A 12554-nucleotide genomic window follows, 5' to 3' on the forward strand; every position below is an offset into this window, starting at 1 on the left:
AGCCTGACTGGAAAATCACTAAGGGCCCTTGGGCAAAATCTTTAATCCCCTATTGCTCCCAGTGTGTAGTGAGCGCCTTGTATGGCAGCACCCTATCATCGGGATGGCGCTTTGAGTGTTGGATGCAGATGGAAAAGCGCTATATAAATGCAGTCCATTTACAAGTCACTTGAAGCTCACGAAACGTTCTGCAGAGGGTGGCTGTAAAATCTGCTCATACACAAGCCAGAAAACTGTGACGGCCGAGTCACACTCACAAAGGTAAGGTGGTCCTCCTCCTTTTAAACCAACCAATATGCAAATCTTTGGAATACGTCACAAAGTGGTTGGTTTATCCAGTCATAGGCAATGGGTTTTGTGGTAGCAGCAGACAGTAAACCAGAATGTTTTCAATGAGAAGCCATAAAATTTTGCCATCGTTGCCTGACAGCACAGCAGAGATGGGTAGTCTCAGCTTCAGTGACTAAAAGTTCTGCCATCTATTGTTTGTACACTCAACAAAAATATAAACGCAACACTTTTGGTTTTGCTCCCATTTTGTATGAGATGAACTCAAAGATCTAAAACTTTTTCTACATACACAATATCACCATTTCCCTCAAATATTGTTCACAAACCAGTCTAAATCTGTGATAGTGAGCACTTCTCCTTTGCTGAGATAATCCATCTCACCTCACAGGTGTGCCATATCAAGATGCTGATTAGACACCATGATTAGTGCACAGGTGTGCCTTAGACTGCCCACAATAAAAGGCCACTCTGAAAGGTGCAGTTTTATCACACAGCACAATGCCACAGATGTCGCAAGATTTGAGGGATCGTGCAATTGGCATGCTGACAGCAGGAATGTCAACCAGAGCTGTTGCTTGTGTATTGAATGTTCATTTCTCTACCATAAGCCGTCTCCAAAGGCGTTTCAGAGAATTTGGCAGTACATCCAACCAGCCTCACAACCGCAGACCACGTGTAACCACACCAGCCCAGGACCTCCACATCCAGCATGTTCACCTCCAAGATCGTCTGAGACCAGCCACTCGGACAGCTGCTGGAACAATCAGTTTGCATAACCAAAGAATTTCTACACAAACAGTCAGAAACTGTCTCAGGGAAGCTCATCTGCATGCTCGTCGTCCTCATCGGGATCTCGACCTGACTCCAGTTCGTCGTCGTAACCGAATTGAGTGGTCAAATGCTCACATTCGCTGGCGTTTGGCACGTTGGAGAGGTGTTCTCTTCACGGATGATGCGAAGGAGATGTGTTGCACTGCATGAGGCAAATGGTGGTCACACCAGATACTGACTGGTATCCCCCCCCCCCCAATAAAACAAAACTGCACCTTTCAGAGTGGCCTTTTATTGTGGACAGTCTAAGGCACACCTGTGCACTAATCATGGTGTCTAATCAGCATCTTGATATGGCACACCTGTGAGGTGGGATGGATTATCTCAGCAAAGGAGAAGTGCTCACTATCACAGATTTCGTCTGGTTTGTGAACAATATTTGAGGGAAATGGTGGTATTGTGTATGTGGAAAAAGTTTTAGATCTTTGAGTTCATCTCATACAAAATGGGAGCAAAACCAAAAGCGTTGCGTTTATATTTTTGTTGAGTATTCTTGCGCACTTACAAGTGATTTCAATGATTAGCTCATCTATCTGCCTCAAGAGGTGAACTACTTACTGTATTTGCCCACCAGAGGGCTCAGGGTGTTCTATGTGAATGAACACGGCTAAAATTATGTTTGTTGGAACAATTATTTCAGTAAAATGTCTGATTTCATCAGAAATAACATCCATTTGTGTGTGTTTTTTGTACTTTTCCCAGTCATTAAATGTGTTCCTTTTCAGTTAATGTCAGCTGTTGTTTTGTGAGTCCATTGGAAGGTTGTGTACATCCTCAATACTTTGAGCGGACCTCAGACGGAGAATTTCCTGATGTTTTTTTTTTATCCTGTCTTTGTTCGTAGCTTGCCAGTGGACATCCAGTGGACGTTAATATGCTTTCTCACATCGACAGCATAACTGAATGAATGAATGAGTTTATTTATTTTGGCACACAAAAACAAAACAAAACAAAAAACTCAGCACAAAAAACTGATTTCTCAGTCAGCCAATGTGACTGAGAGGGTGTAGGCACAAGCAAAAACTTATATACACCTACCCGTTTTACCTTAAGAAAATATACTCATGACAACAAATACAAATACAAAAAGAACAAAACACAAACATTTGAAATTAATCAGTGAACTTAAATTTCTCATCACAATCCAAAAGTAATAGTACAAAATCAATAAACTTACTTGTTCATACTGTAACGACAAATTTTATTATTTTATAAAATCTTTTAAAACCAACTAGAGTACCACATATTTTAATATTTCATATAAAAACCATCACAACAGAATTCCATCTTAACTTTCACAAAGCTATGCATTGTCCTAGAACACTTCCTCTTTTCTTGCACAAGAGTCTTTCAAAATAAGAGCACAATTCAACATAAAGTTGAATTAGACTTCCAACAAACACTGATGACGCCGTCACAAGTAAGATATGGAAGCGATGAGAAAAACTTTGCTTTTTTTCTTCTTTTTTTTTTGCTTTTTCCGATGTGTTGGGGTCATGAAATTAATTTTAGATTGGCATTTAATAAGCTTTAATAAAAATAATTGAAATTTGGGTGGGCATTTATCCGTCTTTCTTCAAAAAAGAAGGTGGGCTGACGCTTGGCCCTGGGTCCGCTGATGCATGGATATGCTGGTTAAATGGGTGAATGGAACAAATATGTGGGAGGATTTTTATTCATTCGAGCCAAATTTACCCACCTCTGGAGCACGGTTACTGCACTTGCGGTCAAAAGTAAAAAAAAAATTCCACTTTTATCATTTGCTGTAGCAACAATGGCATTTTATCTTTAACAGTGAGCAAAGATGGGCAGCAAGAGGTGAACTATTTAAATACAGATAATCTCCATTTTAATCAGGGAAATCTGGATGAATTGTTTGATATCACATGAAGGAATTAAGCTGTAGTGTTACAAAAAGTTGACTTGTTAAACAACCTTCAGAGACTTGTTGTTTTAATATAAGTGTGCAAAACCCTAAAACTCCGTTGTATCTCTCAGTTAAGTAATTATCATCCATCTCGGGAACTCAGCATGTGGCAGACGTATTACAGGTGAAAAGGTAACCTAGATGTTAAAAGAGAGAATGCACACAACCACTGTGGAATGGATAGAAAGCAAAGACAAGCACCCAACTAAAGGCCCCTTCACACATAGCGCAAAGTTTGGACGACGTTTGGACAAATACAGTGAAACAGTGCGAAACAGTTTGAATTTGCGCACCACTAAACATTGCGATAAAGGGCAGGCATGCACTATCCCGGTGTGAGAGCTCGTGCACGCAACGATGTCTTTCGAACAGGAACACTGCAAGGTGCACCACATCGTGCCGCTTATGTGGAACAAATAAATAAATAAATAAATAAAAAACAGCCGGTAACTGCGGGACCACATCGCACCGCTTAAGTGGAACAAAAAGCAAAGCACATATCACCTACTGGACGTGAACCCACGCCTTCCAAAAGCTCTGATTACCAGTCAGCAACTTTATCACTGAGCTACGGAAGTGTTCTTTGAAAGATGCAGGAAGGACATGGACGTATTACAAAAAAAAAAAAAAATCACACATCATATAAAAACACTGCATTTATCAAGCGAGCAATACAAATATGATCTGTCTGTTCATCTGTAGATGACCCATGGTCACAGACATACAGTCATGAATTGACATGAATGAGAAGCAGTGTGCTCTGATGTCTACATCTACGTGTCCAGTTGACCGCACACGTGTTCTGTGCAACACGTGTCTTGTGGATGGCACGCCACAACACAGACACCGTGTCATGTGGAACAGAGCTCACGTGGGTGATGTGACGGTCAGATCGCCCGCTGTGTGTTCTGATCTGATGGTCTGTTTCAACCTGGCAGGCTGTCCGCTCCCTACGCACGCTCGCTCGCTGCAGCTTGTCGCCACGGCGATATATGTTTTATTTCACACGGTTTGCATACGATTCCTGCGTCATGCGCACTAGGTGCGCACTTCATCCAAACTTCGCAATGTGTGTGAAGGGACACTTACAAACAATGTCTTTACTTCCACCTATGGCACAAATATATTAATTATGCAGTAATGCAATAAGCATTACATCAAATCCATAAACTTTAATAGGCCGCTACATCCTTGTAGAGTCCTGAGTGCCCCCTTGTGGCTCACCCCTGCATTAGAAAGCTATGGGCTCTCATCGCTAGAAAAAAACCCTCCAACTGTACATGAACACAGATTCTGTTCAAAGCTGTCCTTTCACACGTGTTTTGTGTCATTTTAACCACTGTTGTATTCAGTTTTCTACTCATTGTCACTTGGCTTCTGTTTGAGTTTCACTGTTATCTGCACCTGTACCTTCTTTGTTTGACAGCGGCACATATGAATTGCGTTCTGTGTTTCTTTGGTGGGTGTTCACCTCACCTTGTGTCCTTGTCTTCACACAGCTGTTTCACAAACAGTGCACCTACCTCATATCATCTCATTAATCGTGGTTTTTTAAGTATGTTTTCAGTTTGTCTTTGTTGTCTTGTCTGATGTCATGCCCGTGTCCACTCTGTGTATTTACATATTTGTCCTGGAGTTATTCAATTCTGCCTGGAAAATAAATCATTTTACCAACATCCTCTGTGTGTTGTGTGGCTGCATTTTGCCCTTATTTCCTCGTGTGTGTAACACTATCTCGACTACACACCCCAATGCACAAAACCAACAATGCCACTGTGAGAGCTCAAGGGGATTAATAAGAGCGAAAGGCTGCCGAGTCCACTTCCTCTAAGACGCTTTTTCAGCAGATTACTCTGTGTGTGTGTGTGTGTGTGTGTGTGTGTGTGTGTGTGTGTGTGTGTGTGTGTGTGTGTGTGTGTGTGTGTATGCATGTGTCTATACCAAACAGTGAGACAGACCAATTACACCGCGTCCATCTAAGGAGCAAAACATTTAATGGCCACAACACACTTCATTTTCCTTTGTGCTCCAAAATGCACAGTCTGATGATGGACAACTTTATTTTTGGCTGTGTAAATTATATTTCTGACATAATAGCGACTGGCGAGCTTCAGTGAGCATTTGCGGTGTTCATACCATGTCTAGAGTGTGAAGTTTTAAGTGGGACAAATTGCTGTTACATTAAGTGGTCATACACCTTAAATGTGCCCATTAAATACATTAAGACTTTGCAGTGTTGCTTTCCATCTTTATCTATTGTAATTCATTATTATCAGGTTGTCCTAAAAGTTCCCTGAAAAGCCTTCAGTTAATTCAAAATGCTGCAGCTAGAGTACTGACAGGGACTAGAAGGAGAGAGCATATCTCACCCATATTGGCCTCTCTTCATTGGCTTCCTGTTAATTCTAGAATAGAATTTAAAATTCTTCTTCTTACTTATAAGGTTTTGAATAATCAGGTCCCATCTTATCTTAGGGACCTCATAGTACCATATCACCCCAATAGAGCGCTTCGCACTCAGACTGCAGGCTTACTTGTAGTTCCTAGGGTTTGTAAGAGTAGAATGGGAGGCAGAGCCTTCAGCTTTCAGGCTCCTCTCCTCTGGAACCAGCTCCCAATTTGGATCAGGGAGACATATACCCTCTCTACTTTTAAGATTAGGCTTAAAACTTTCCTTTTTGCTAAAGCTTATAGTTAGGGCTGGATCAGGTGACCCTGAACCATCCCTTAGTTATGCTGCTATAGACTTAGACTGCTGGGGGTTCCCATGATGCACTGAGTGTTTCTTTCTCTTTTTGCTCTGTTTGCACCACTCTGCATTTAATCTTTAGTGATTGATCTCTGCTCCCCTCCACAGCATGTCTTTTTCCTGATTCTCTCCCCTCAGCCCCAACCAGTCCCAGCAGAAGACTGCCCCTCCCTGAGCCTGGTTCTGCTGGAGGTTTCTTCCTGTTAAAAGGGAGTTTTTCCTTCCCACTGTCGCCAAGTGCTTGCTCACAGGGGGTCGTTTTGACAGTTGGGGTTTTTCCGTAATTATTGTATGACTTTGCCTTACAATATAAAGCGCCTTGGGGCAACTGTTTGTTGTGATTTGGCGCTATATAAATAAAATTGATTTGATTTAGAACTGTATGTAGCTGAAGAAGGAGTTCAACTGGAAATAAGCCTCTTTTTTAATTTGAATATTATTACAAGGACATTGAGCATTTTCACACTTGGCCATTTTTCCCAGCAGTAAATGATTTACTACTCAGGAAATAATTGTGTGCCTCTAACCTTTGTTTGACAAAGATTTGCATTCGGATATTCACCAACAAAATCTTTACCTGAGTGTTCTCATCTCTTGCCAATAAACTACATTATATTCCCATCCCTATCACGCTCCTTACAACACTTTCCAAATTAGAAAATTCTTTTACAGGTGAATGTTGGTGAAATCACTGCAAACAGCAGGCATTATATAACCACTGAGTGGATCCTTGTCATGTGAGTGGTGCTTTGTATGTCACATGACATGGATTATTCATCCCATTTGTGCTGCATTACATTTAGAGTGCAAAGGTTCCATACGTTTGGTACCATTGCACTCCGCACACACACACACACACACACACACACACACACACACACACACACACACACACACACACACACACACACACACACACACACACACACACACACACACACACACACACACACACACACACACACAAGAAATCTACTGCACTGTTAGCAGGATGTTAGAATAAAAAGATGGAGTGATTTCTGATGTGATTTTTTTTTTTTTTTTTTTTTTTTTTGCTGCACTGAGGAAGTACACAGTCTATTTTTTTGGTAGTACACACACACACAAGTGCTGTCCAGGTTGTGTGAGCATGCGCACATTGCGCACACGTGGGACAATGACACAAGCAGGACGATTTGATTAAGCTAACTGACGGTGCTAGTTCTTGTAACACACACACAAAAAATCCACTCCGCTGTAAGCTGTGTGGATGCATGAAGAGCTGTTCAGATGAAAAGCTGAAAAGCTGATGTGATTTTTGGCTAGACTGAGGAACTACACAAAGTCTTGTTTTATTTTTTATGGAAGTACAAAGTCAGTGCACAGCATCTCCGGACTACACGGCACAATTTGGACTCCTATTTAAAGTTCATGTTGGACAAATAAGGTTAGACCTTACTTGTGTGAAGCGCCTTAGGCAACTCTGTTGTGATTTGGTACTATATAAATTAAAATAAATTGAAAAATTGAAAGTGATCTTGAGCAGCAGTGGAACACCAAAATGTAAATCCCTTTTCTATTACTTATAAATTAATAAAATATCAAATGACAAGGATCTATTTTAGCCATTATATAAAACAAATAATTAATGTTTTTACATTCTTTCAATGGTACGAATATTTAATTTGGTGAAAGCTGGAATGTACTGTACATTCCAGCTTTCACCAAATTAAATATTCGTACCATTGAACTCATAAACATTCATTATTTGTATATTATACTTAACTACACTGGTTTGTTTACATTCCTGTGCCAAGTATAACATCACATTCCAGTTACATTCCAGTTTCTACACAATGGAACAACATTAAAAGGTTTCTGTATTTCTGTCTGTGGGGTGAGGATGTGGAACAGATTGGGAGTGGGGCTCAAGCAATGTCCAAGCATGAACCAGTTCAAACAGCGGTACAAAAATATGGTTTTTTCTAGGTATAGGGAGGAGGAAGGGTAATGAGGGTTAGGGTGTTTTTGTTTTTTGCTTCAGCTTGTAAATATATAGTATTTTGTATGTAAGTAGGTATGTGTAGGTGTATATTTATGTTTGTGTATATATATGTGTATATGTATATGTGTATATATGTATATATATATATATATATATTGATATCGGTTTAGGTGTGTAGGAATCTATGTGTATATGTGGCAAAGGGTATTACTGGTTGTGGGGAAGAAGGGGTAGGGATAAATAAGCTGATGCTTCACCCTACCCCTTTTCGGACATGTTGGGTACACAGTAGGAACTTTTTTGTTTTGTCTTTACTGATCTATCTTGTAATTGTTGTTGTATCAAATGTTCGAAATAAACAGTTTTCATTCATTCATTCATTCATTCATTCAATGGGGAGGTGCTGAAGTCATCCAGGTGTGGTGACCTTTTCTTCTGGACCGGTACCACACAAGAGAACTTCAACACCTTAGGCACTCTCCCACATTTCAGACTCATGTTGAAGATGTGCTCCATAATCCTGCACAGGTGGGCAGCACAGGATTTGAGGAGCCTGGAGCTGATGTCATCAGGACCAGCTGCCTTCTTCACCTTGATCTTTTTGAGCTCATTTCTCTCTTGGGCTATTGAGAGGGCCAGGGATGGGGGCTGAGTGCTGGTCGGTGGGGGTGAAGTGGTGGGACTATTAGCAGGAGGAGCAGCAGGGAGTGGTTGCGAGCTGAGGATTGTGTGGAGTGGGACACAGGAGGAAAGGGGGGTGGGGGAGTTTCTCTGGTCACAGATGAGGCGGGTTGCAACAGGGATGACTGAGCCGAGGGTGGGGCGGGTGGCTGATCAACCTGTTGAAAAACAGGTTCAGGTTCACCCCCTTCAGATCCCCACAGCCTGGGCGTGGGGCTCCTTGTGACCAGAGATGGTTTTTAGGCCTCTCCAGAAGTTATTCTACTGCAGCTGGTCCTCCATCTTCCTCCTGTAGCTGTTTTCCCCTCCCTGATCTTCCACCTCAGCTTCCTCTGTAAAGCCCTCAGCTCTTCCTTGTTTTCTGATCTGAAGGCCTACGTTTTCTCCCTGAGGAAAGCCTTAATATCAGGACTGATCCAGGGTTTGTTATTGAAAAAACACAGAAAAGACCTGCTGGGTACGGTGAAGTTGTCAAACTTCATAATTTGGATTCAGAATCATCAGATGATTTAGGCCAAAGAAATTTCAGTTAAGCAACTAAAATTGTGAGAATTATAATGTTGGTACTATTCTTTATGTTTGCCATTTTTGGCCCAAATATTGCTCAATGTGGAGAAAATAAATTATTTGTGACCCCAATCTCTCCTGTCAAATGTGACTCCTCTAAGGTTCAGAGTAAGTGAGATGTTTTTGGGTTGTCTACAGTGTGTAGATGCTAAATAAGTAATGATGGCAGAAAAACAAAAATCTGATGGCATTCATTATACTGAGTTATTTGTTTTCCCCCCATGTTTCCCAAAATGGCTTGAAAAAGAAAACAAGCTTTTGCCGTTGAGTGCCTTAATGTGAGCTATCCATGGTGCTGATCTGACATGGAATACGTTTTAATGTGATTAGTATTTTATTTATAACAACAACAAAAACACACACAAAGTGCATAAACGTTGCAAACAACACAAAATGTGTGAAAAACTAAATGTTAGCTAATTGATGACAGTCTGCAGGAAAAGCTTTCACTGTTATTTTGTGTGGGAAAAAGAAAATAGAATATCAAGGGAATATAACATTTTAGTTCGATATAATGAAAAAACTGTGCTACTGTGCTGATAAATCCACTGAGATAAAAATCACAATATAAACTGAAGTTGGTAAAAAAAAATAAACCTATAGCTTCAAGGAAATTTTTGTATTCTTTATAATGATCATATCTGTTTTCAAAAAAGAAAAAGAAAACAGACACATGGAAAAATACTCAATGTTCCCAACTATAAATCTCCAGAAGACAGAGAGGTAGTTTGTACATATTGTACAGAAAAAAATAAACTCTTTCTGGGCTTATATCAATATGGCAGAAATAAAAAGACCCCAACTCACACACCGCCCCCATGCTGCAGGCAGGGAGGGTGTCCGAGCTGTGTCAGGCACTCCGGTACAAACACCCCAGCCACTCTACAGGGAGGATCCATGTGGTGAGAGGTCCAACAATCCCATACTGCCAGGAGGTATGTAGTTCCCCAGGGAACCCAGGCCAGTCACACCACACAGGGTGCACCAAACTCTCAGGGATTCCAATCAAAAGCAAAATGTAACATGTTCCTTGCCCTGGCATGATAAAAAAAAAAACTCTACCAGGTTAGGTGAAGGCAAAGGTAACAAAGTCCCCCGAAGACATACCAAACCTCTCTGAGATGGGAGTCGAGCTTTGATTAACAGTCTCACATACATTTGTCAGTGATTTCAGCAAGAGGACACCCAATAAATGGACAGTAATTCTTCTTGAAAGGAAGAATTTAAAAACTGGCATACGTATCTGCAAGGGAAAGTCTAAAAACATGCACATATTTCTACAGTCTTGATAAATTTTATGTGAGGTCACAGAAAGCTGGCAATGAATTATTAATGGAAAATGTGCAATTCACCTCTGGCCTGACTGTCCTGACAACCTGTGCTATCACACACTGCCAGCTTTGAAAGGATGACTTTTTTCAGTTTTTTGTTTAAAGATAAGAGGTCTCAAATGCAAAAAAAAAAAAAAAAAAAGAAGAAGAAAGAGGAAGAACAGGGGAAAAACAGAGTAGTAGCTGAGCTGAATATCTATCAAGAGATCAAAGTATGGGGCTAATCTGGGTTAAACAGCTGCCCAGCAAGGCTCAACCATCCTCTAGGGCAGAAGAATTTAGAGGCTGGAATGCTGTCACCCACAGACTTCAGCATAAAATTGTGGGGAATTAGGAAGCAGAAGGGAAAAAAAAATCCCCTAAAGAAACCAGGGCTTTAGTGGAAAAATGTAAGCTATTTATTTAGTTGCCGAGTTCCTATTTTAAAATGCATATTACTGTTGGTATTTGCAGTTAGGTTTTCACTATATATGCATTTATTCTGTCAGATACAATTCTGTTATATTTTATTTCTAGTGTAACAATTACAGAATGGCACAGTGTACGTTACATTGTTTCCAACATAAAACACCTGTGTCCCTGAAAAATCACCAAACTTAAAATGTACTTAATATGCAACAAGTCAGAATTCTGGCATACTGGTGCATTTTATACTGCAGTACTGCTGTGCTGAATCTCATGTTCTCTTGATGAGATACATTTATGAAAACATTAATGTGTTGGGATCTTAAACTTTAGATTTTATTATTTAAGTTATTCAATTGAAAGTTTGGATTAAACATAAATTAAACATACATTTATAATGACTATACTGAATATTAACTACTGCATAGTGCAAACTGGGTTTTTTTTCTAAGCTGCTTCAGCCACACTGTCATGGAGCATAACATATTCATTGATCGCGTAAGATAAATGTGACTCAGAAGGTAGTTCCACGTGCAAACATGCTGATGCAAACCTGGATCGTTCCCCACTTTTCAAGTGCAAATGGAATAAATTTTCTGCACTGCTCAATGCCACAAAAACAGATGTTAACGTGCTGTTTCCTCTCTCATGTGACTTCAAGGGATATGATAAGTAGCTTTGACTTACTCATCCTATCTTACCTTGAACCTAGCAAGCCTGGGGTTGGTTTGTCCTGGATGGCAACTGCCCAGACAGATAACCAGTCCATCCCGAACTTTTGAAAGTAACCATCTACGAGGTCTGTCCATAAAGTATAGGTCCTTTTTATTTTTTTCAAAAACTATATGGATTTCATTCATATGTTTTTACGTCAGACATGCTTGAACCCTCATGCGCGAGTTTTTCCACGCCTGTCGGTGACGTCATTCGCCTGTGAGCACTCCTTGTGGGAGGAGTCGTCCAGCCCCTCGTCGGAATTCCTTTGTCTGAGAGGTTGCTGAGAGACTGGCGCTTTGTTTGATCAAAATGTTTTCTAAACCTGTGAGACACATCGAAGTGGACATGGTTCGAAAAATTAAGCTGGTTTTCAGTGAAAATTTTAACAGCTGATGAGAGATTTTGAGGTGACACTGTCGCTTTAAGGACTTCCCACAATGCGAGACGTCGCACAGCGCTCTCAGGCGGCGTCATCAGCCTGTTTCAAGATGAAAACCTCCACATTTCAGGCTCTATTGATCCAGGACGTCGTGAGAGAACAGAGAAGTTTCAGAAGAAGTCGGTTTCAGCATTTTATCCGGATATTCCACTGTTAAAGGAGATTTTTTTAATGAAAGACGTGCAGACGGGTCCGCGCGTCGGCTCGCAGCCGCCGCGACGCTCCGCCACAGGAAAAACACCTCTGTTGGAAGCGTTAAGGACAAGTTGGAACATGTCCAGCTGTTAAACAATTTCTCATATACTCACTCCACTGAAAGCCATCAAAAGCCGCCTGGATTTTACAAATGGTTATCAACACGGAGGTGTTTTTCCTGTGCCGCCGCTCCGCGCCGGCTGCGTCCCGACGCACGGACCCGTCCGCACGTCTTTCATTAAAAAAATCTCCTTTAACAGTGGAATATCCGGATAAAATGCTGAAACCGACTTCTTCTGAAACTTCTCTGTTCTCTCACGACGTCCTGGATCAATAGAGCCTGAAATGTGGAGGTTTTCAGCTTGAAACAGGCTGATGACGCCGCCTGAGAGCGCAGCGCGATGTCTCGCACCGTGGGAAGTCCTTAATGCGACAGT

General features: G+C 41.1%; 1 protein-coding gene across 2 annotated transcripts in view; it reads right to left on the reverse strand.

The window, feature by feature from the left end:
• The window catches only part of LOC117525718 (alpha-1,6-mannosylglycoprotein 6-beta-N-acetylglucosaminyltransferase B-like), a 473200-nt gene that overhangs the window by 55199 nt on the left and 405447 nt on the right, over positions 1–12554 (reverse strand). The window lies entirely within an intron of this gene.

This window comes from Thalassophryne amazonica, chromosome 15 (assembly GCF_902500255.1).
Source record: "Thalassophryne amazonica chromosome 15, fThaAma1.1, whole genome shotgun sequence".
Taxonomy (NCBI): domain Eukaryota; kingdom Metazoa; phylum Chordata; class Actinopteri; order Batrachoidiformes; family Batrachoididae; genus Thalassophryne; species Thalassophryne amazonica.